General features: G+C 32.2%; 1 long non-coding RNA gene across 1 annotated transcript; it reads right to left on the bottom strand.

Moving 5' to 3' along the window:
• Positions 1–16,862: 16,862 nt before the first annotated feature.
• On the bottom strand, positions 16,863–24,546 carry LOC139483578 (uncharacterized). The gene is made up of 3 exons (XR_011655033.1): positions 24,398–24,546; positions 20,462–20,515; positions 16,863–17,025 (listed from the first exon to the last, which is right to left on the bottom strand). It is a non-coding gene; the product is annotated as an uncharacterized lncRNA (long non-coding RNA).
• Positions 24,547–25,160: the final 614 nt, after the last annotated feature.

Genomic DNA, 25,160 nt, shown 5'->3' with positions numbered 1-25,160 from the left:
AGCCGAAGGCCACCAATGGGTCTTCAATGTAGCGATAAATTTCCGTCCCAGTAGGTGTCCTTCAGCTGGACCCTTCAAAACATGTATACTAGTCTAGTGATAATTGACGTCATACTAAACTCCGAATTATACACAATAAATTTAAATTAAAAATCATACAAGACTAAAAAGGGCAGAGGCTCCTGACTTGGGACGGACGCAAAATTGCGGCGGGGTTAAACATGATTATGAAATCTCAACCCTCCCCAATATCTCTAGCCAATGTAGAAAAGTACACGCATAGCAATACGCACATTAAAATTCAGTTCAAGAGAAGTACGAGTCCGATGTCAGAAGATGTCACAAAAGAAAATAAATAAAATGACAATAGTACATAAATAACAACAGACTACTAGCAGTAAATTGGCATGCCAGCTCCAGACCTCAATTTAACTGATTGTAAGATTATGTCTTCATCATATGAATATCATGCAAAATTCCTCCCGTTGAGGGTTTAGTATCATGCTATCATAAGATATATGAGAAAAACATAACCCGTGTCATGCCAACAACTGTTTTTTTTTTTTTTTAAATAAATGTGTTTAGTTCCGATGCAAAGACCATATAAGTGAATCAATATTAAATTACACATTTGTAAAGATGACCATTGTAATGATAGAGAATTCCATAATATTTCATACTTAACGCATCTCATTAGGTCGATCATTTGTAAAACTGAGAAAACTATTTAGAATTTCATATAACGAACGAGACCCCGACAGGTTTAATAACATGCACTACAGATAGCGCAAAATAGTGCTGTTCTATTTCATAATTGTACCATAACATGGTATATGGTGTTTTGTTTCTTATGATGTCCTGTTTTGTCTCGCAACCTAGTCAACCAAACGTTTTGACGACTATTTATTGTGTCTATTTTGCATGAACTTTGCAATGGCGTTTGCTGTAGTTTAAATTTTGGTGAAATTGTATTCCGATGTTAAAGCATACAGCTTTACTTTTAACCATATTTTAAGAGCAAACGATTATATAAAAATCATTAAATTGTAACGTAAACTCAATAGTGACGTTTCTATTATTTGTGCAAGCCATCTTTTTAATATGACAATTGCTGTTACAGTAGTATAATGCTCCGTCATAAAACGTCGTTACTGACAACACTTGCCGTCTTTTGAAGACTACCAAATATATATTAATGAAAATTTTTATTTTACATAAATTTGACCGTTTGTTTTCTCGTGTGAATGGTTTTACACTTGTTATTTTTTGTGCCCTTTATAGCTTGCTGTTCGATGTGGCCCCGTGTTGAAGGCCGTATCTTGACCTATAATGGTTAACTTGATAAATTTTTACTCTGATGGAGAGTTGTCTCATTGACAATTTTACCAAATCTTCCTATATGTATCTAAATATATTCGGTGGCAGTGGTATATATATATGTTATTTAAAAAAAAAGAAGCCTAACTCCTACATATACATATATATTAAGGTCTGCATTTGAAATTATACGTATCCTCTTCTGTTATCTGAAACGATTTCTCAATGACAACATGATCTTTTTTTCATCACCAGATATCCATCAGACATAATTACGCTGACATTTATATTTACTGTTCACAAAATTTAGAACTTTTGAAATACTACTGACATGGATTATCATTGATTAATTTTGAAATACTAAGGCTTTTCCACCTCAGGCATAGATTATCTTAGCTGTATTTGGCAAAACTTGTAAGGAATTTTGGTCCGAAATGCTCCTCAACTTCGCACTTTATTTGGCCCCTTTAACGTTTTTGGATTCGAACGTCACCGATGATTCGTTTATGAGACGAAACGCGCGTATGGCCCATATTTAAAATTTAGTCCTGGTATCTATAATGAGTTTATTTATATTGCTTTAGTTAATAAAAATGGAAAGACATTTGTTTATTCTTCAATTCTAAATGTTTATGGATCTGTACATACTTTTGCAATTGCATTTAACTTTGCAAATATATAGAAACAAATATGAGTCAACGTAATCAAATAACATTATCTTGGTAAATTATCATATTCTATTAGTACCGTGAGCAAATCTTAAGACTTTTCTGAAGTTTTCGTTCTTGTCAGCATCGGAATTCCTAGACTAGTAATTATCTCTTTCTAGTAGAGAATACCTGTTGTTTGTTTTGTTAAACAATATAGTTGCAAACAATTTGTGAAAAGTTGCCATGTTTCACTTGCATTGACATATATAATACTATACATTATATTCAATAAAAGTTTATCTATATGACAAATGTTACATAAGCCTGATAACACTTACTGCCTGTTCTATACGGTTTTTCTTTAGTACATTTGCTTTCAATCGAATTTTTAAGACAGACAGAAACTGCAAAAGTGTAAGTTTCCCTTGGCAGCAATTCAGTCAAAACATGATAGGTGAATCCATTAATATTTATCTTCTTCTTTTCTCCTTTACATACATAATATAGATTGTAACTGAGTATGTCGATTGCTGGTACTTCATCAGGTGCAGACCATGATATCTGCATAACACAACCTTCTGTTTTAATATCCAAATTATACGGACCTGCAAAGAAAGCAATCACAATCTTACTTACTTACTTAATCCTTTTCGTGCGCACGTGCGCACTTGCACACGAACCACTACAAATCATGTAAAGAATAACAAATAATTCTTTGTATATTTCAAAATTGTAGAAATATCCGAAAGATTAACCAATGTATAACTAATAATTTTAGTAAACTGTATAGCCATATAAATAGGTGAAACTTGGTACGAACATATCAGTGCGCTGAAAGCATAATACAATCATTGTGACGTCAAACAAATAATAAAACTTTAATAATAACAGATTGAAAAAGGATGTGAAACTGTGTTTGTTTTTTTATTTCAGAGTTCTTATTGAAACTATGACAGAATAGCAGATTTACAAGAATGTTTATGGAAATACCTGATGTAATGATTTACTGGTGATACCCATATTACGTTCTTTGAAATGTGTAACGTCACTGCAGACATTGGCAGATGAGTATTTTTTTTTTATATTCATAAAGTTTAAAACACCATTGGATTTAGGCGAAGGATCATCATCGTATAAAAAAAGAATTGATAATATTGAACGAATAGTAGCCTCGAGTTTCAAAAATATGTTGCTAATAGTTTTTCGTGTAAAACTAAAATAGCTTTTCCTGGTTTGGACTATTATTAATTTGTTAGGAAGTATTTGCAATACATCTGAAATAATGTCCATTTTTTGTAGCGAGAGATGATCAAAACTAAAAATTAATAGTTTCGGAAATGTGAATGTACGTCAGCGACGTCATAAACGTGAGAAACGATTGTTTCTGCCTAAACCTATGACATTTAAAAAAACCTCAAAAGTATACCTTCAATATGAAACAACAAATGATAGCTATCAAACGAATTAAATGTTCAATTAAATTAGATATTGAATTTTAACCAGGAAAATATCAACCTTATACAGGTTATCATTTGTATGCCTTGAAGCACATTTCATTTAAACTCCGCATCGTCCGGGTTGATTCAAAAAAGGGATGCATCTTTCTTATAGATAATAACTCCATGTAGGTACATGTATATAGATATTTAATGATATTATCAATTCGTATATTTAAATAAATTTGATTCGTTTAGGCATAGTAACATGTCAAACTATATTTTCGAAGGAAAAGAGAAAACGGCGGGTAGTAAAAAACATATTGCGCAGCCAAAAATTATTGCACAGCAAAAAAACAGATTGCAAGTTTTTTTTAAGAATATCTAAAAACCGATAAACTTTGTGACGTCATGTAATGAATTTCAGGCTATTGTTAGACGTTTTCAAACAAACAATATCTGTGATCGATTATTTGACGCAAAAAATCTTCAAATACAAAAGATGTCAAACAAACAAAAAGACGTAAATGAAATAACAACATATATTGTGTTATTGTCAAGGAGACAATATGATATACAGACGTTTTTTTCTTCTACATATAGTCAAAGAATATGTATTTTATAATTGAATTGTATTCTTAAACAGTATCAACAATTGATATTTTTCAAAGAATAATACAACGTCAAATAAAACACTTAATTTTTGAAAAATATTTCTGGCAGTCTCACATTATCACGTATTTCATTTTAAAGACGATATCTTTAAATCAGTTAACTAAAAAAAAATATATCAATCATAGACTTAAGAGAAATAGTTTTATGTTGCCACATGGCAATAGACATAATGAATTCATCATTACGACACAAAATACATGATCTGAGAGATACACCATCGACTAGCCACTATACATCATCTACTGTGTTATAATCTTAGAATAAGCCAACAGGACAAGGCAACTTAAAGCTACGTTTTAGCTAGAATTTAAAGTACGTTCAGAGAAGAACAACCATCTGCCTATGCATATTTAAAGGTAAAACATAATTGGGCTTAGTTTAAGACCAAATGGTATATGTATCGTTCGTAAATTGTCATTTGGTAACACGAATATATTGACATTACTTACTACTATAAATATCAGCACAACATTGTGAAATCTGCCAAAAAAAAACTGGCCTAGTGTTTCCGTTTCCTTGACAGTAGAATCTAAACCGCTGGACACGGTTTTGTCAAGATAACCTAAAAGAACGAGTTTGAATCCGGACAAGGGAAGAACCACAATTTGCAAACGCAAATTTGCAGGTTAAGCATTGCTGTGATATTTAGAATAATTGTGAATGTAATATATAGTTTCAGACGTGTTACACCTTTAATAGTAATGCAATGGATACATTTTTTGTAGAGTTGTCACTAGTCTTGTCATCATTATCATAGTAATATATACAAGCATATATTCGAAACAATACTTACGAATGTCAATATAACAACGATCAGGTAGTTTGTTTAGGATGATACAAAACAGTGCACACAAAGCTGAAAGACATGGACAATTTGGATAGATAAATTATGGTATTTACATGTATATATTAATTGATAAGATCAGCAATACAAAGGCACTAGGAGGTGATATGAATTAACAACGCTTAAATTCATATATTCTAATATCTAAATTTCCGTTCGAAATAAAGGATTACTGTTAGTATAAACCACAAATACAAACATCATAACCAGCGACCTGTCATAAATTCCTCATCCCTAAGTCATGTTAATTGGCGAATTAAAGTTATCTGAACTACACAATCATGACAATATACTGCTTTCTTTTTTTTTAAATCTGACTCGCCTTTTTACAGTGGCATTTACCAATCTAGTACCGAAGTACTGTATGACTGGCAAAATGGAACGAATAGTGTTAAATAGAATCTTGCTTAAGAAATGTAATCGATCTCCTTCGTACATAACTCTACTTCTTTGACTTACAAATGTATCTATGCTGTCGTGTTGCTTTTCTCGATTATAGTTCATTCTAAATGGTTCGTGTATGTTTAATTTTTTCTATAAGTTGGTGTTAAAAGAGTTTAGCGTAAAAAATGTCGAAATCCTGAAATATATCCCCCTAATTACATATGATTTTCATTGAATTTGGTCTTTTTGATTAAATATGGTTCTTTAAAGTAATGCGTTAAGAAAAAAAGTACAGAACTTCGCAGATACCAACTTAATTTCGCGGATACTTAATTTCGCGTTTTACCCTTTTTAGACCACTTCGCTGCTATATAATTTCGCGATTTTCTGAATTTCAATAAGGAATGAATAATGAATAACATAATCACGACAATTAATTTTCGCGTTATTTTTATATTCGCGAAAGTCGCGAAAATAAATCGCTCGCAAAAATAAGTTGGTTTACAGTAATTTAAAACGGAAAGTCTATACACAAATAACAAAATCAAAAGCACAATCATTTCAAACGAATCGGTACAATCTTACATATTCCTGACTTTGTACAATCATTGTTTCTGGTATTAAATGGTGGATTAAAATTAGACGTTTCACGGATAACAACAGGTATGCTTGGGAATGTAGTTACAAAATCGCACCCTCTATTCATAGAAAAAGACATCGGAAAATAAAACAAATTATCAAATTTATTCTCACATTAAACACACCACGATTTCTACAGCATGGTCTGTATTCCCTTTGCGAGCAAACGCGATCAACTGTAGATGTGTTACGGTTTATACTAATAATACTTATATTTGGTCTATGTGGCGTTTTGTAGACCGTTTTTTTCTGTCGTCTGTATGTGTTTTTTCCGCAATGCCTCTATTTAAGTGTTTGAATATCTCTTCAAAACTAGTAGTGTTTATTCCTACGTCGATATGGTTATAGTCTTGGTATGTATCATATATGTTTAATAAACATTTTTTTAAAACGTTGTCTCTTTTGACATATTTTTTCTATCTACGTCTATATATGATAAAATCATGATTTTAAAATTCTTATGCTTGTAAATGGTTATTTATAGCTTGTTGTTCGGTGTGAACCAAGGCTCCGTGTTGAAGGCCGTACTTTAACCTATAATGGTTTAATTTTTTAATTGTTATTTGGATGGAGAGTTGTTTCATTGGCACTCACACCACATCTTCCTATATCTATTGAAACCCTCGTTGAGTAGAATTCTGTCAGTTGCTAATATAAATACAAATATGTGTAAATACTAGTTTGAATGATAAAAACTTTTTTTTTATGTTACATAACATGTAAAGGCGTATAATTGTAGACTACATGTAACATTTATCATAAATACAAATAGTCCACGTGTTTATTTGAAGTCAGTTCATTTTCTTATATTCTTTTATTAATTCTTAGTAATAAAACCACTTAAATATAATAAGATGACAAACAGTATGGATTTATATAATGTAAGGGGAATGTTACAAATAAATGATCAAAACAACCCAATTTTACATTGACTTAAATGTACATACCATACAAAATGCAGGCTATTACAAAACCTGCTATCATATTGATGTCTGTAAGTCTGTTTAAAGGACCTGAAATTATTTTTAAACGTCTATGCCATTATATCCTTTGGATATCACAATAAAGTCAAATACTTTTTATACAATTCTATTATTTCCATTTTTATATATGTATCAATAACTGGCAAGAAAGTGACAGTAAAGTCATTAAGATGTACATTTTATTCGACATATTATGCAATATATTAAATCTTACACTATTGCAATAAGATTGTAGAGACAAATAGAATGAACTTTGATTCGACTGTCACAAATAAAAGGTACGAAAGATGCCAGTCAAACTGTTAAAACAAAAATAAACTGAAAACGTCTGGCTTTAAATAATGAAAGAAGACAAACAGACAAACAATATAACACATGACACAACATAGAAAACTAAATAATAAGCATCACGAACCCCACCAAAAACTAGGGATGATCTCAGGTGCTCCCGAAGGGTAATTATATATAAGCAAGTGAGAGGGTAAGCTTTAAAGAAAACCAGGATTAATCCACCATTTTTACATACGAAAATGCATTAACACAGTCAAAAATAGGGCAGTTTTTATCAATTCGTTTGATGTGTTTGAGTTTATAAATTTAACATTTGATTAGGGACTTCCCATTATGAATTTTACTTTTAATGGAAAGGGGGTGATTAATTAGTTGTGAAACATAATTTCTTTTTACAAGATTAATTTAAAGATTATCGGTGTTATAGTGACACTTTTTAAGCGCCACTTCTTGGACTATATCGATGCGACCAGATTTTATTGGTTGAGAAAGCTCGAAGAACAAGTTGAAGAAAAAGCACAGACCTTTGATAGGAAAATTGACAATCCTACATCCCTCGGATGGTGTAAGCTTCCCCAAAAACATGTGTATGGTGCAAAAGTGTATGACATATAGTGCAATGGTACATATTGAAGGTGTATGGTGCTATGCTGTATGGTGTAAGGTAATGGTGTAACGTGCGATCGGGAATGGTGTGAATGGATGGTGTACGACATTTTAAATTATGCAAAATATTGATAAGAACTGATTTTTAATTTTATACATTAGTTTACAATATTGTAATCAAAATGAGATTTTCAAAAAAAAAACAAATCATTTTGTAGTCGCACGCAGCACAGGGTGTATGGTGAAAGGTTTAATGGTATATGGTGTTAATGGGAGTTTTTCACCATCCACTGACTGTAGTTAATTACAAGGAGAGTGCAATCGCATGACCGGGATTCGAAGATAAGAACTCAATGTTGACTGGTTAGTGATTACAGCAGTTGAACGACTTAGACCACTTGACCACCGCAGTCCCCATTTTTAAAAGAAGTCCACTTTATAAAAACAAGAACTTTGAACAATAGAAAACTTGTTTACAATTTATGATATGTATTATTGTTACAAACGTAGTCTCCTTAATGAAAACGAAGTATCTGTTTGTTATCAAAACTAATAAGAGTAAATATCAATTTGTTACAAAAAAAAAGACATTGTAAACCAGTCAAAGAATAATTTCCATAAAAAAATGAAAAAAAGAGATGAAAGATGCAAGAGGGACATACAAAATCTAAAGTAGAAAACAAACGACACAGAAATCTGAATAACCAGCAACGCAAACCTTACCAAAACTTGGGGGTTATTTCAGCTGATACAGAAGAGTTCGCAGATCCTGCTCCACAAGTGACTACCGTATTGTTGCTCATATCATTACATACTGTGCAACAAATTAATTTCAGTAGGTTATATCAGTGGAAAGCGGACTATTGTTACGACACAATAAAAATATCTGATAACATCTCTGAAATTCCAGAAAGGATAACCAACTCCTGATAGCGTCCTTAAAATTTACAAGAAGATGATTTCAACTTAAAAATTTGGAACACTTGGTTCAATAGCATCCTGTGAGCAGTAGTCCTCCATCAATGCAATCTTTGTAGGATACACAAGCACGGGAATATCGTATCAATTTGGAGATATATTCTCCCTATATAGCGCTAATGGTATGTTGATGTAAAGAAATGCAAAATTCACATTTGGGAAGCTAAGATAATCTCTTTTGTCCTTAATGTTTGTTTTCAACCTACCATCGTGGTCAATTTCTAGATGTATGTCAATATATCAGTCAAACGTAAATGTATCTATTGTATATTTTATTCTAAGTTCGATGGGATAGATGCATTCAACAGAGTTACCACATTTTAAATTATTAAGTGAGAGATCAACATCTATATAGCGGAATGTAAAGTTAGAGGATACTGCCTGAAGAGAGTTCTTTTCCAAGGGAAAGCCGATTGTTTGTTGAAAAAAAAGTCATCCAAACATTAAGAATATGTTATCAATCAAAAAGTCAAGCATCTTGGTATTGTAATTTTCAGAGAATTTTTTTATTCAATCAGAATAAGATGTAGCCCTTCCTAAGACAAGATACTTGTATCTACGTTTTTGATGAACAAAACGATATCAACTCTTTCAATTTAGTATTTTAGTATGGAATGGGGAATACTTTCTAGGTAACGTGTCAAATGTTTTAATACTATTGCAAAATTAAAGAGAGTTAGGATTATGTACGTTAAAAGATCGTCGGATTTTGTAGTATCCACATCTGATTCACGCAACCTGTAGACCAGGCAGTTCACAATAACGTTGATGTTTATAATTAAGAAAAATGTTTCGCAGAGCACTTGGAAGATCTAACGGTATATTGTTGTTTGTAAAGACACTTATTTATTTACGGTATTCAATACAGTGAAGGAATTGCCAGTTATTCGCCTTTGGTTGAAATTCCAAATGATAACAGAACAGACATATGATTTTTCGTGATTTTCACTTTAATAAGTTTGGTTTAAACATATTTATTTATAGTCGATTGGGAAACAAGTTTTGCAGCTGCTATTAATCCCTTCACTTGGTGATTGCGAGTGCAGCCTTGTAGCGGCATTAGTCTGATCTTGTTCGAATTCTACAAGAGTGTCTTTAACATGCAAGAGATATGACTATCTCATAACACGGGTCATCAATTTATCGTCCCCTTACGACGGACTATCATCGTTTCCTCAAGACCATATTTGCAAACTGTGTCAAGGAGGAGCCAATATTTCAATCCCTGAAATGCTCAACCGGGACCTGAAATCGAACCAGGAACCTTTGTGTTATTAGTCCGATGCACATACCACTTAGTAAGTGTCATGTGGGTATATGATGCGTTTCCAAGTGAAGTGTGAGTACCAAATTCATTTAGCCAATAGGCAATATCATGTAATCATTTACACACAAAAACGATGTTGTTGTCAGTTTTATCTGCAGGGACAAATAATGGTTGCAATAGGGATAGTTCAAGTATATTGCAAGATTTGGGTCTTACATGTAAAAGATTGATTTCGCTTGTATAATGATAGATCCAATAAGTTCCTTTATTCTGGTTTTCAGCCTTAAGTTGTAATACCACCGAATCAGGATACGTCACATCCGGTTGTATACGAAAGTAGGTATAAAAAAATATTCCCTTGAATTTGACAATTGTAGAAATTTAACCCTTCATTTCAATGCACCTTAATTTTTCTGAGTTATAAACATGTATGTTGGGTGTCTGAAAGCATCATTCTTTTTTAATTTGATGGTCTTATAAAATATTTTTGAAAGTTAAGGTTACATAGTTACCAAAGCAGGTAACCACTAAATAACAGTGTAAACATTTGGGTTGTTTACTTCCGGTGATGGTAATTTACTTATATACAATGAAATGTTGTGTTAAATTTTCACTGTAGCACTGGAAAGGATTAAACTTTATTCAAGCAAAGTATTTCTTTAGTTGAAATAAAAGTAAATACTGGAAAATTAAAAAAAAAATGCCAATTTAACAAAGACTAATAGGGGAAAATCAATCCTTAATCTATAAGGAAAGAGTATCTTCGTATTTTCCTTCGCTCTTAATTCAATGCCTTGACTGAATCCAATAGTATGTTGAAGTTGTGTTTCCAATTGCATTAATTGGTGGATTTAGGCTCATGATATTCTGTAACTTCACAGGGAAGTGAAGTGTTATTGACAATTTTGGGGTCACCGGTAGTAAAGTTGACAGCTGTAGTATATATTATATGAACTTAAAACTGGAACAGGTGCAATCCGGAGGTTTAGACTTGAAGCCGTCAAAATTAAAATCCTTTAACACGCTTTTGCAATTCACAATTTTAGTTGTAATCGGATGCTTGGTATAGGTATACGACATTGAATGGCCCCTAAACAAATGTGGTACTAGTCCAGTGATAATGAACGTCATACTAAACCCAGAATTATACACAAGAAACTAAAATAAAAAATCATGCAAGAGACTTCTGACGTTGAACAGGAGCAAGAAATTTATACATGTGTTTGAAATCTCAACAATCCCCATTTACCTCTTGCCAATGTAGAAAAAAAAACCCAAAGTAAAATTCACTCTAGGAGAAGTCTGAGGCCAATTTCAGAATAGGTAACAAAAGAAACTAAACCAAATATAATAATACATAAATTAGCAAAGGACTTCTAGCAGTCACTGACATGCCAGCTCCAGAACTCAATTTCACTGATTGAAAGATTGTGGCTTCATCACATGAATATCAAACACAATTCCTCCCGTTAGGGATTAAGTATTATACCATCATAAAATAATATGAGAAAAATATAACCCGTGCCATGCCAACAACTGGTTTTAGAATAAACATGTTTATTTCCGATTCAAAGACCTATGCATTATTTCTTTACGAATAACTAATGTTGTGTCTTGATTGCAATGCAAACTGATTAAATGTGGTTATTATACCTTATTTTGTATTTTGCATTCTGTATGCAAAATTTATGAATAATGCAGCAATTTTTTATTTTTTTAATTTAATAGGCGGACAATCAAAGATTTTCCAAGCATATGAAAGCACGAATATGAATAACTCAAAATGAATTTTTTGCATCAAAGTTTAAAAGGCAATTTTCTACTTTACTTAACAAATATATTTAGTTATACCGAATATAAAAATAGAAACCGTTTTGTTTAAACATTGTCATACAATGTAGTTATTTTATAAAGCTTTTATTTTCTTACCAATATTTTTAAGTTCATTTTTAGACAATTGTTGTACAGGTGGTGTATTCTTTTTTGGACTGAAATAAAAACATGCTACATATATAATTTTGAAAATGATAAAGCAATTGTTTGATCAATCAAACAGTTAACTGATCAGATAAAAATTGTATGTAACAGCCAACAATTAATAATTACGACACAGCCGAGATGATAAGATGTTAATATTTAACCGCCTACAAGACATCTTCCTAAACAAGGCCTCCTAGTTTCCCTTTCGATGTTAAACAAGAGCAAGCTAGATCGAGGTCAAATAAATGCGATTAGCTACCTACATTTGATCTGTAAACAAAATATTCTTGAATAAAAAAACTTCCTAATGACCTTTAATTATATATATAAGGAGGTTTCCTACTCAGTTTCAAAATAACCAGCTTTTCATAACACATGTATTCATTGACAGGGGATAATGAAAGAAGCCAAAAGAGCCAAAACAAAATAACCTCAATGTGCTTTTACTATATAAGCCATTGCAATTTTAGCCGGAAATTTTTCTCTCTTGATTTATCATAACTTTAACATTGACATGTTTAAGTGCTTAAAAACTATTAAAAATTAACAAGGATTTTTTTAAGACTTTTACAGATGGCTTATACTATACATGTAACTTTACATGTAAAAGATTTATAAAAAGAAAAATATGGGTCGATGGGCCAATTTTTCTAAGGCATTCAAATGGATTAAACCAGGGGATTCCAAAAATCTTACAATAATTCCAAAACATGACAAGCGAACATTCTGAAACCGTTCAGGTCATAGGCATAAAACAAGTGACATACATATATAAACCGAACCTTTAACTAAATATAATTGATATGATATTCCTACCTAGACGAATTTGTTCTTGCAGACAAAACGAAACTTAAACATGAGTTGAAGGCTATAACAACATCCTTCTCGATTAAAGCGTATATTTCAATTCGACATTATATTCTTATGTTTATCAAAGTTAAATAGCCTTTTTTACGTGTATTAAAGAAAACTTATACGTACATGTAACACGTAAACATAATATGTTTTGTTTATTCAACCACTGGACACAATTCTTCAATGCCGTCCATAAGTAAAACTTGGTTTTTGATAAAAAAAAAAATGTATTGCAGATTGAGGTTCTGTTTTATTTGTGGGTATGAAAAAAAACCCATATTCCACAACTTACATACAATGTCAAATGCATCAGTTTACATTTGATACAGAAAATTTATTTTAAAATTACAAAACATTTGAACTTAAGAGTTTATACTCTGTTGCACCTGATGTCCCCTTTAGCTAGATTTGCAATGGTTAGCTGTTGTATTTATCAATTGTAAAAAGATATAATACTCAATAAAATATGTATGTATTAATCAGTTGATGCAGTTGTGGGGAACCTATTTAGACAATTTCAATTTAAAAAGTAAAAAAAAAACAGATTCTGAATGTGCATGAAAATTATGAATATTTGTCAAAAAAGTTTGTCTAAAAGAAATCAGTCTCCTTACCTTACAGGCCCCATTCCGGGACATTCATTTATGTAATTCCTGTTTTCTTCATGGAGACAGGTAAAGTCTACAATTATGATTAAATACGTACGAAACAAATATCATTTGCTAAACGTTTGAATGTTTAACAATAACATTGTATTTGATGTAAATATTTCTACATGCTTCGCTATTCGCCTTGACATCCGAAGTCGACAGGATCTTATACGATTGAACATTGTTATTTATTACAATGAACGTATTGCAAAACAAACCCCGCAAATTACACATATACAAAGTGCATATGATTATTCGAGGCGAGTTAATAATGAAAATAAGTAATTGTCCAAGCGTCCATTGTTTACACGTCTTTTAAAATGATACATTAAGATACATAGTACGTTTGACATACTTTAAAAATAATGCATGGAGTATGTAAGATGAATGTTGGTACTCATGAACATGTTATAAAACGTTGTTTTCACCTGTCCTTAGTTAGAAACATATTGTTCAGTATATGTCGTTTGTTGATGTGGTTCATAAGTGTGTACCGTTTTTCGTTTTGATCATACGGTTAGTTTTCCTGTTTCAACATTTTACAGTAGTCTTTTGGGACCATTCATAGCTTGCTGTTCGATGTGAGCCAAAGCTTCGTGTTGAATAACGTATTTTGATCTACATTCACAAATCGTGACTTGGATTGAGAGTTGTCTCATTGGCAATCATACCACATCTTCTGATACCTATGTCGCATATATCTGGAAAAAATGCATTCGCCTTAGAATACTTTACATGAAATTTGGATTCTTTTAAGAAGGGAACAGTTAAAAAACAATATTGGACTTGATTTATTATATGATATTATATTGTTTTATAGTTGTATTATAGTTTTATATATCTACCAAAAAAGTGTGGACAATTTGAGTCGCTCACCACCTAATTTATTTTCAGGAAACTTATCAATAGTTATTAAATGTAATTTGTAAATGTGTTGCTCCGTTAATTAAAGATAAGGGAATACAAAAACAAGTTTCTGGTTGCACCTATTAGATGTCTTCACAACTGTGGTAATTATGAATAGTTGTTGCTGAACAATATACTAACAATTGCATACATTTTCCCTGTTTTTTTCCTTTGTTTATTACTGTTTCAGTTACACGTACCACAGAATCTTTTCTTTCCATAAACGTAGGTTTAAATAATATATCATATCAATGTGAAGAGAAAGCTTTACATTCAAGATCATCTCAGGCAATATATTTGAATTATTTACATGCATATTGATAATTTCATATACTTCGTACATACACAACTTACATATTTACACTGTCATTTGCTTCATAATGATTATTATCGCTATTTTACTACATTTTTCTTTGATCTTGCTGATTGATAATTTCCTTTCTCAACGAAGTCGAGTGATATGAGAAGTAATCACTTAAAACTAAGTGGGCAGGTGGCGAAATTAAGAAAACTGAATTTTTAAAATTAACAACGTTGTCATAGGTGAAATGGCGATAAACAGATTATCATTGGTCATCTCAACTCTACTGCTTTTGTCACTTTCGACGTACCGTCTCAAACGAGAAAATCAATTCGTTGAGATGATCAACGCTAATCTATAATTATCTACAGCTTTACAAACAGTTATGTAACAATCTACAAAAAACATTTTCAATATTTGTTCTTAATTGTATCATATACCTTTAAGTTAAAAATCTTAAACACGTACCAGATATTAGACGGTGTCGAGGTAAACACTGATTTCTTTTCAAGTAACAAGAACAGTCCTCCTTTGACGGGAGACATTCGCATTTTCTTTGAGTTCTATTTACAAAACCGTACCCTTTTTCAAAATCGCAACGACAAGTTATGTCTTTCTCTGAGGATCCGGGATGAAATAAAATTTGGCCTTCATCACTGCATTTTGATTTCCGAAAAACACAGTCACTACTAACATTTGAGCCAAGAGGGAAAGGTTGGTATCTCTGGTGGTTTCGGCAATCTTCAGGATTAGGATATACACGTATAACATATTGCGAACCTTAAATTAGAAGAAATCAAATATTACAAAGAAATGCGTACTAGTTAATTTTTCTCAATCCACTAGGTGTTCATTTGTACATATATCATGTAAATTGAAAGAGCAGTGATACCGTTTTTTTGCGTTGTCATGGTTCAAAATGTTCATCGATTTACTAAAAAAGAAAAGATGCACCATGTTCAGAAGGAAGGAAAATAATTCATTTATTTTAACATCGAAGTGCACACGATACAATCATTCAAATTTTAATAACAACTTGTTCCGTGTTTTTTCAGTAAATTATTACTTTAACTGTTACCTTTAACAGCATTGTGTTATTGTGATATGGTATGTTTTGTATTTGTGTCTTTCGTGATTTTAAGACATTGTTGACTGTTATATCCTTATTTTTGACATTTTACTTATAAGTGGTCAATTTTTTACAATAGAAACAAAATCTGATTTTGGTAAAAAGAAACGAATATGTAAAATTGAGAATGGACATGGGGAAGACTATTTATGAGACTTCTATGGAGCGAAAAACTCCCGCACCAGAAGGCGTTTTTTGCTTGCCCCTTTACAAATGTGTACACTTATTCAGTGATAAGTAAATGTTTATTCTTATCACATTAGCAGTATTGATAGGAAAATATTTCATATTAACATCATCCGTTTTCCGAATTCAGTTAAGGTAGACTATTAAATATGTTAAGAGAAATTTTAGTACTATAGTGATCGGATATGAAAAATTACATTTCATGAAAAAAGCAATCAGATAAAAGAAAACAAATAGAAATTGAGACTGTTTCCAGAAGCGAAATGAGTGCAAATATAGAAGGTTGCTGATATTCATGTACACCTTCCGATTTGAAATCGCAAGGTTACGACAAAACATGGTATTTTGTTTGGTCACTATACGGCAATCACAATTTATATTCAAAGAATGGAAAACTGTCAACATATCAATATGTTCATATCATGCATAAATTACTATTTATTTCTGATTCAGACCAGAGTATCTTTTCTTTTGAATTAACCTGATCATACGATTTACTAAATGTTCGTGACTTACAAGTATTTTTAGAGTCGAAGTATTTTGTGAATAGCTCAATATCCGTAAAATATCTCATGCAAATATGATTAGATAGTTTAAACATACATATTGGAAACTTTATCGTATAACTAATGTTGGTGTGTACAATGCACAAACTCATATACAATTTAAACTTTTAACATGGCTACAATTGTATTAAACATAAAATTGTATGATATATGTTTTCCAAAGAAAGAATTAAAAATAAATGATAACATAAAGCTCACCATTTCCTGATATAACTGGTTCAAATTTACATGATTCTTCATACATCAGGTTAATGGCATTATATAGGCAAATGTATCTTCTTATATCTGTTTCATTGCATACCCAGGAAGATCTAAATATCCATTCTGATTGAGTAGGACAACGTAAGTCTCGGTAAGAATAAACGACACATGGCAGAATCAGCTGTAACAATCACATTGTTTAATGTTTTAAGAATACGACCATAAAATATGCTTTCACATTTTAGAAAAACAGAAATTACTTATAAAATTGAGAATGGAAGTGAGGAATGTGTCAAAGAGACAACAACCCGACCATAGAAAAAAAAAAACAACAGCAGAAGGTTACCAGCAGGTCTTCCATGTAGTGAGAAATTCCCGCACCCGGAGGCGTCCTTCAGTGGCCCCTAAACAAATATATTATACTAGTTCAGTGACAATGAACGCCATAATAATTTCCAAATTGTACACAAGAAACTATAAAATTAAAATAATACAAGACTAACAAAGGCTAGAGGCTCCTGACTTGGGACAGGCGATAAAATGCGGCCGGGTTAAACATGTTTGTGAGATCTCAACCCTCCCCCTATACCTCTAGCCAATGTAGAAAAGTAGATTTACATGTACCTGTGGTTAACCATGGTTTAAATAGCAGAATTTAGCTAATGAAATTGCTAATTAGTTTTATTACATTTGACATAGTTTGGAACTTATACAAGCTAGAATTGTCAGTTCGGACTATATTTAGAAAGTAGATTTTAATATCTTCGTTTACTTTTACAAATCAGCTTGGATTTCCATAAAGCTATATATGAGTTTTATGAGAATATTGTCTTCAGATAGGTGTTTACCATGCATATAAAACCTTTTCTTAAGTTATAGCTTATAGTAATTCGTAAATAATTTTTTTTTGGAAAAAGTAACAACAAAATATTTTCTAAAAGGGAATATGTTTTTGTTCCTCTTTTGAACGCGATGTGAAATTAAGTCTTAAGTAATAAAATTGAGAATTGAAATGGGGAATGTGTCAAAGAGACAACAACATGACCATAGAAAAAAACAACTGCAAAAGGTCACCAACAGGTCTTCAATGTAGCAAAAAATTCCCGCACCCGGAGGCGTCCTTCAGCTGGCCCCTAAAAAATATATACTAGTTCAGTGATAATGAATACTTTAGATAAGTTGCTACGTCCTTTGTTTAAGGCAAGAAAATCAATGGATAACAGTCAATATGTTATGTTTATCCATTGTTTATAAAACTAGAGGCTCTAAAGAGCCTGTGTCGCTCACCTTGGTCTATGTGCATATTAAACAAAGGACACAAATGGATTCATGACAAAATTGTATTTTGGTGATGGTGATGTGTTTGAAGTTCCTACTTTACTGAACGATTTTGCTTCTTACAATTATATCTATCATGAACTTTGGCCATTAGTAACAGAGAACTATATTTGGTAAAAATTTACATAAATTTACCAAATTAATGAAAATTGTTAAAAATTGACTATAAAGGGCAATAACTCCTTAAGGGGTCAATTGACCATTTAGGTCATGTTGACTTATTTGTAGATCTTACTTTGCTGAACATTATTGCTGTTTACAGTTTATCGCTATCTATAATGGTATTCAAGATAACCAAAAACGGCAAAATTTCTTTAAAAATTACCAATTGGAGGGCAGCAACCCAACAACCAGTTGTCCAATTCATCTGAAAAATTCAGGGCAGATAGATATTGACTTGATTAACAATTTAACTTCTTGTCAGATTTGCTCTAGATGCTTTGGTTTCATAGTTATAAGCAAAAAACTGCATTTTACCCCTATGTTCTATTTTTAGCCGTGGCGGCCATCTTGGTTGAATGGCCAGGTCATCGGACACATTTTTCAAACTAGATACCCCAAAGATGATTGTGGCCTAGTAGTTTCAGTGGAGATTTTGTAAAAGATTACTTAGATTTATGAAAAATGGTTAAAGATTGACTATAAAGGGCAATAACTCCTAAAGGGGTCAGCTGACCATTTTGGTCATGTTGACTTATTTGTAGATCTTACTTTGCTGAACATTATTGCTGTTTACAATTTATCTCTATCTATAATAATATTCAAGATAATAACCAAAAACAGCAAAATTTCCTCAAAATTACCAATTCAGGGGCAGCAACCCAACAACCGATTGACCGATTCATCTGAAAATTTCAGGGCAGATAGTTCTTGACCTGATAAACATTTTTATCCCATGTCAGATTTTCTCAAAATGCTTTGGTTTTTGAGTTATAAGCCAAAAACTGCATTTTACCCCTATGTTCTATTTTTAGCGGTGGCGGCCATCTTGGTTGGTTCACCAGGTCACGCCACACATTTTTTAAACTAGATACCCCAAAGATGATTGTGGCCAAGTTTGGATTAATTTGGCCCAGTAGTTTCAGAGGAGAAGATTTTTGTAAAAGATTACTTTAATTTACGAAAAATGGTTAAAAATTGACTATAAAGGGCAATAACTCCTAAACGGGTCAACTGACCATTTTGGTCATTTGCCTTATTTGTAGATCTTACTTTGCTGAACATTATTGCTGTTTACAGTTTATCTCTAACTATAATAATATTCAAGATAATAACCAAAAACAGCAAAATTTCTTCAAAATTACCAATTCAGGGGCAGCAACCCAACAACCGATTGACCGATTCATCTGAAAATTTCAGGGCAGATAGATCTTGACCTGATAAACATTTTTACCCCCATGTCAGATTTCCTCAAAATGCTTTGGTTTTTGAGTTATAAGCCAAAAACTGCATTTTTACCCCTTTGTTCTATTTTTAGTCGGGGCGGCCATCTTGGTTGGTTGACCAGGTCACGCCACACATTTTTTAAACTAGATACCCCAAAGATGATTGTGGCCAAGTTTGAATTAATTTGGCCAAGTAGTTTCAGAGGAGAAGATTTTTGTAAAAGATTACTTTAATTAACGAAAAATGGTTAAAAATTGACTATAAAGGGCAATAACTCCTAAACGGGTCAACTGACCATTTTGGTCATTTGCCTTATTTGTAGATCTTACTTTGCTGAACATTATTGCTGTTTACAGTTTATCTCTTACTATAATAATATTCAAGATAATAACCAAAAACAGCAAAATTTCTTCAAAATTACCAATTCAGGGGCAGCAACCCAACAACCGATTGACCGATTCATCTGAAAATTTCAGGGCAGATAGATCTTGACCTGATAAACATTTTTACCTATGTCAGATTTGCTCTAAATGCTTTGGTTTTTGATTTATAAGCCAAAAACTGCATTTTACCCCTATGTTCTATTTTTAGCCGTGGCGGCCATTTTGGTTGGTTAACCGGGTCACGCCACACATTTGTTAAACTAGATACCCCAATGATGATTGTGGCAAAGTTTGGTTTGATTTGGCCCAGTAGTTTCAGAGGAGAAGATTTTTGTAAAAGTTAACGACGACGGACGACGACGACGACGACGGACGACGGACGACGGACGCCAAGTGATGAGAAAAGCTCACTTGGCCCTTCGGGCCAGGTGAGCTAAACAGGAATTTACAGTACTTAATGGATTTAGATATGTGTTATTCTTTTATTGCACATTAAAGATAAATACATACCAATAGAAAAAATTCAAAACCCGTCTTCATAATTCGATTCTAATAGATAGATTCCTGGAAAAAAAGAAATATTTGTTTTATAAGATAATTTGTCTGTTAGAATATAATTAGCGAACGCATTTGACCTCGAAAAGGTCATATTGATCTAATGATCCATAAAAAGACTGAACAATTTTCAGACATATCCACGGTGATACAAAAGGATGCAATCCGTTGACATTCCAAAGCAATCAATCACGATCTGTTTAGTCTAAGTCTCATTATTCAGTAGTTATTAATCAGTTGTAAAGATCAACAACATACTGAATTGCCTGGTACAGCGAGTGGTTGAACAGTACTGAATTTATTGCAGTCCATCAATCTGAAATTTGATAAAAAGACTAAACATGACCCTATGATTAAGTGTTAAGACTTCATTAACGATTGAAATGATCGTTTGATACTGAATTTTGTTTGAAAACATACAAGATTGGCGTCTGTTCTGTTGCACTTCTGTGTTCTTGGTGTTCTTTTGTTTAACTCCTACGGTTGTCGTGTTTCTCTAGATTTTAAGTTTGTAAACCGGAGTTGTTTTAATAACAATCGATTTGAGACTTTTGAAGACCGGTATACTACTGTTGTCGTATTTACTTTACGTTGCCTTAAGCAGAAATATAGGTATGCAATTTAATTTTCACATACATGTTTACCTACAATGTCTGTCTGTGGTGTTAATTTTATACGACTGTTAGTGAGATGTTTAGCTAGCTTCACAGTTAGGTCTAAACCACCTTTTTCTTCACGAGGAAACGCTTGTTACAAGTCAGCAATATGACATTCGTTTTCTATTTGTTAAATGTGTGTAAGCTTTTGATTTTGCCATTGTTAAGAGTTTTTCCGTTTTGATTAGTTGTGAACGAAACGAAAAGACATATTGGTAAACATGACACAAATTGGGGTACATGAATCAACATTCTGTGACAAGTTTAATGCTATAGTTTTCATAAGGAACACATTACAAATATATAAATTTAGACATTATTGACAGAAGCGAGAGAATTGATTATTAATTTATCTTTATGATTCGATTAATATGACTGCTTATCCTACATTAATGTCCAGTAACTCAGTTAACTATTTGTTAAAATTACCTACTTAGTCTTATATTCTTTGTTTTGTAAAATGGATAAATATGAATACGTCATCCTATCAAGACTTTACACTAGCGCTTGATTATTTTTCCTGAGACTTCAAGCATCTTTTAGGGTTACATAATTTTAAAAGCACGTATTCATTTCAAAGAAAATTGTAATAAGAACTTTAATTGTCTGATCATAATTTGTTTTATATCTGTAAATTGTATCGCATAAGCATACATGCGCATCTCAAACTGCGCGAATATCCTCATGGTTTAAAAAAAAAACTGTATTCATGAACGTTTTGATGTATGGAAGTTTAATTTTAACGACGACAAAGGACATTCTTTATGAGAGATTGATTTTATTTTGAAAAAAAGGAGCTGAAAAACATGCAATATAGGCTAAAAATGTACACAAAAGTATTATATTACTCTATTCATCCTATATCATTCATTCAGTTCTTTTGTTTATCCTTTGGTGACACTAATAGGTGATAAGAAATCAATAACAAATATTACGGTATCATCCTTATCATCATCCTTATCACAAAAATATTTATCTAGACTGTCGACTGTCCTCATTTCCGATCAGTTGAAATAACATTGGAACTCAATGTTGAAATGTACCACACAAAACAACATTTTGATCTTTGAAAACAATAAGAGTGCACATGAGCTTTCAATACTAGGAAGTATTTGTTGATGAAACTTCACAATAAACGTAAACAGTGATGTAAATGGAGTTCCTATGGGAAATTACATTGTCTTTATTTACAGAAATGCAACCTATATAGGGTAAAAAAAGAGAACATGTAGAATTTAACAAAAAAAAAACTAGTTTATCTTAGAGATTCAAATGATAAAAATCAAATGTAAAGTTTTACAAAAATTTCACGAAGAATTAGAATATCCTGAGCCTTAACTATGATGCCTCAGCATAAATTCACAATTGACAGTATGCATTTTCCCCTTTAGCCCTGCTTTTTGTTTTTAATCTTCGAATTTATTGAAACGTTTTAATTATAAGTATTGAATGTCCCTATTTGTAACTTCAATAGGGTGTAAAAGCGATGACCCAAGTACTTTTTTATGAGGCGCGGAAGCACTTTTACATTTTAAGCTAGTTTATTCATTTTTTCCTTAGTCTACCCGTGCACTTTATTGTCGTGCATTCGTGTCATTTTCATTGTGTAATGAATGTTCATTTCAGAAAAAAACGCCAAACTGCTGTTAGTCTATCAAAATAACTGATAATAATAATGAAACATACATCTAATGTATCTATATATTCGTTAATGTTGTTATTAAAAAGTTCTAAAATGCTTTCAGTTTGTTCAGTTTGAAACAGGTTTTAGACATTACATGTCATTAAACATGCACATGGGCTAAAGCTTGTTCTTGAAAGTTCTTTCAAAATTAAATCAGGTATATGCAGTTATTTCCTTTGGGCTAAGAGTCTGATAAATAATTTTCTTTTTTAAGAAATCTATTTGAATAAAATTTTAAGACCTATTGATGGTCTTGCTCCTTGTTCGGGTTTTCTCTTCGTAATATTACCCAGTTCTTTTCTCAATTTTGAAACTCCTTCAGGCCAAGTTGATTTTAGATGAATTTTGCTATTATGTTAGGTAATTTTTTCGTAAAGCTCTTCAACGGTTTCGGTACTTATACATCCTCGGATTTTAAATGTTTGGCTTCGAGCGTTCCTGATGAAGGTAAATAAAAAAAAGTGCTTCAGACCCATTTAATTATCAAAAGTGTTGTTACAGTTACGTGTGTCACAGAATAAACAAGCTAAAGTTTAGTCATGTGTAAATAAAATAATATTAAGAACGATTTTTATTCAACACGCCAAAGCGAATTATCATTTTAAAAAAAAAATGATGAACCTTTTACCTTCAATGTTTTTATATTTTTAAATTCTTTTGCTTTATACATGTATATTTATATGGAGTTTTTTTCTTGCAGAACCATAGGTCATTCTTTTTCAGATCCAAACTGGGATATACCATGTTTCGATGAAATATGCTCCAAGAAATAAAATAATGACCTTTGTCAGGTCATTATTTTCCATGATAAAAATGCAATCTATAAATTACTGCAAAATTATATTCGTCTGATAATTTTTGCCGATTTGGGAAGTTCAATCGATGATATGTGTAAAAGAAATCGTCATTGTCGGCATTTTAATTTAAGAAAAAAATAACGTGAAGTTTTGTTAATTTATCGCTACAATACAGAAATATTATCATATATGTGAGATGAATTTAAATGTAGACTTTCAGAAAATGAAGCCACATTTAACATATTCCTGTGTAAGATTTTGAAAATCTTATTGAGTCACACTGAATAAATCATGGAATCAATCCATTCAGTCACGTCTCAGTCCTTACAGCTGAACGGACGTGCTGGGTCAGCTCTCCTTTACCCGCTATCTTCGATGAGGGTTTATTGCTAGATGGTCAACGACATACTACTAAGATGACAGAAACCAATCCATGCCGTACAGAGAGACGTAGTAGTTGGCGTATTCGCGTTAACATGCCTCCAAAACCATTGTCTATTATGGGGAGTGTCATGCCGATTAACGTCCGAGGGCTGTATCCTAGGCTGTTGGGTGATACGACCTACATTTCACTGCCTCAGGGCTTTGGTCCTGATAACGCTTCCTGTCATCTTTAGAACTACGTCCACGATTCATCTACCAGTACTCCATCATCGAGGCTAGCGGGCTGCCAAGCTGACCAAACTGGCCCTGAAAGCAGCCGTTGTGAAGTAAAGAAAACAACAAAAATAGTCAAAAAGTAAAATCAACTCACCAAAACCAAGATGGCGGCTTCCATTCGGCGTCCTTTGCTACCCGTTCCTGACCCACGGCACAAAATATTGAAATGCTCACCAATCGTCTTCGGGCACCGAGCCGACCGTGCGAGGGCTGAAAAGCCAGTCAAGGTCGTTAAACACTTCCATATATATGTGACAAAATGTATTGCTATTCAAAAGACAATCTTTCTGAATATTTCATTCGATTCAACAAAAATTGTTGGAAAAATAGATAGATAGAAATATCATTACAAATAAAAAACAAAAAAACACACCCTCCCTCAATTTCCATAAACTAAGTTGGCACAATAAATTACTTACACTGTGTCTTGTATTTGTCAGATGGTAACAATTATTTGGGTTTCTTCATGCAGTTACAATAATATTTGTATTGTGTACGGATAAGAATTTAAAAGACTTATACATAGATTAATTAGTGAGTTTTATTTCTAAATAGAGGTTTCCAGATTTGCTTCCGTACCAACCGTAGTACGTACTGGGAGCCGTAATTAATTGGTCTTTTGAAATTAATTCATTTATGTCCTTAATGTCGATATATTTCTTTATGAATCATTATAAAAAGTATTTGGGGGATTTTTAGCTACAACTTGGTATAATTTTTATGTAGAAATGTTACCAATTCATAACAAACGATATTGTGTGTACTCGATTATGCTTTCAACAAACCGTTGCTAGTAACCGTTGCAACGAACGGTTTGAAATTAAGATTTATTTCCCCTGAAATTCCACAGGCAAAAA

This window comes from Mytilus edulis, chromosome 7 (assembly GCF_963676685.1).
Source record: "Mytilus edulis chromosome 7, xbMytEdul2.2, whole genome shotgun sequence".
NCBI classification, from domain to species: Eukaryota; Metazoa; Mollusca; class Bivalvia; order Mytilida; family Mytilidae; genus Mytilus; species Mytilus edulis.
The sequence above is the reverse complement of the archived record's forward strand: the minus strand, read 5'-3'. Positions and strand labels throughout refer to the sequence as shown.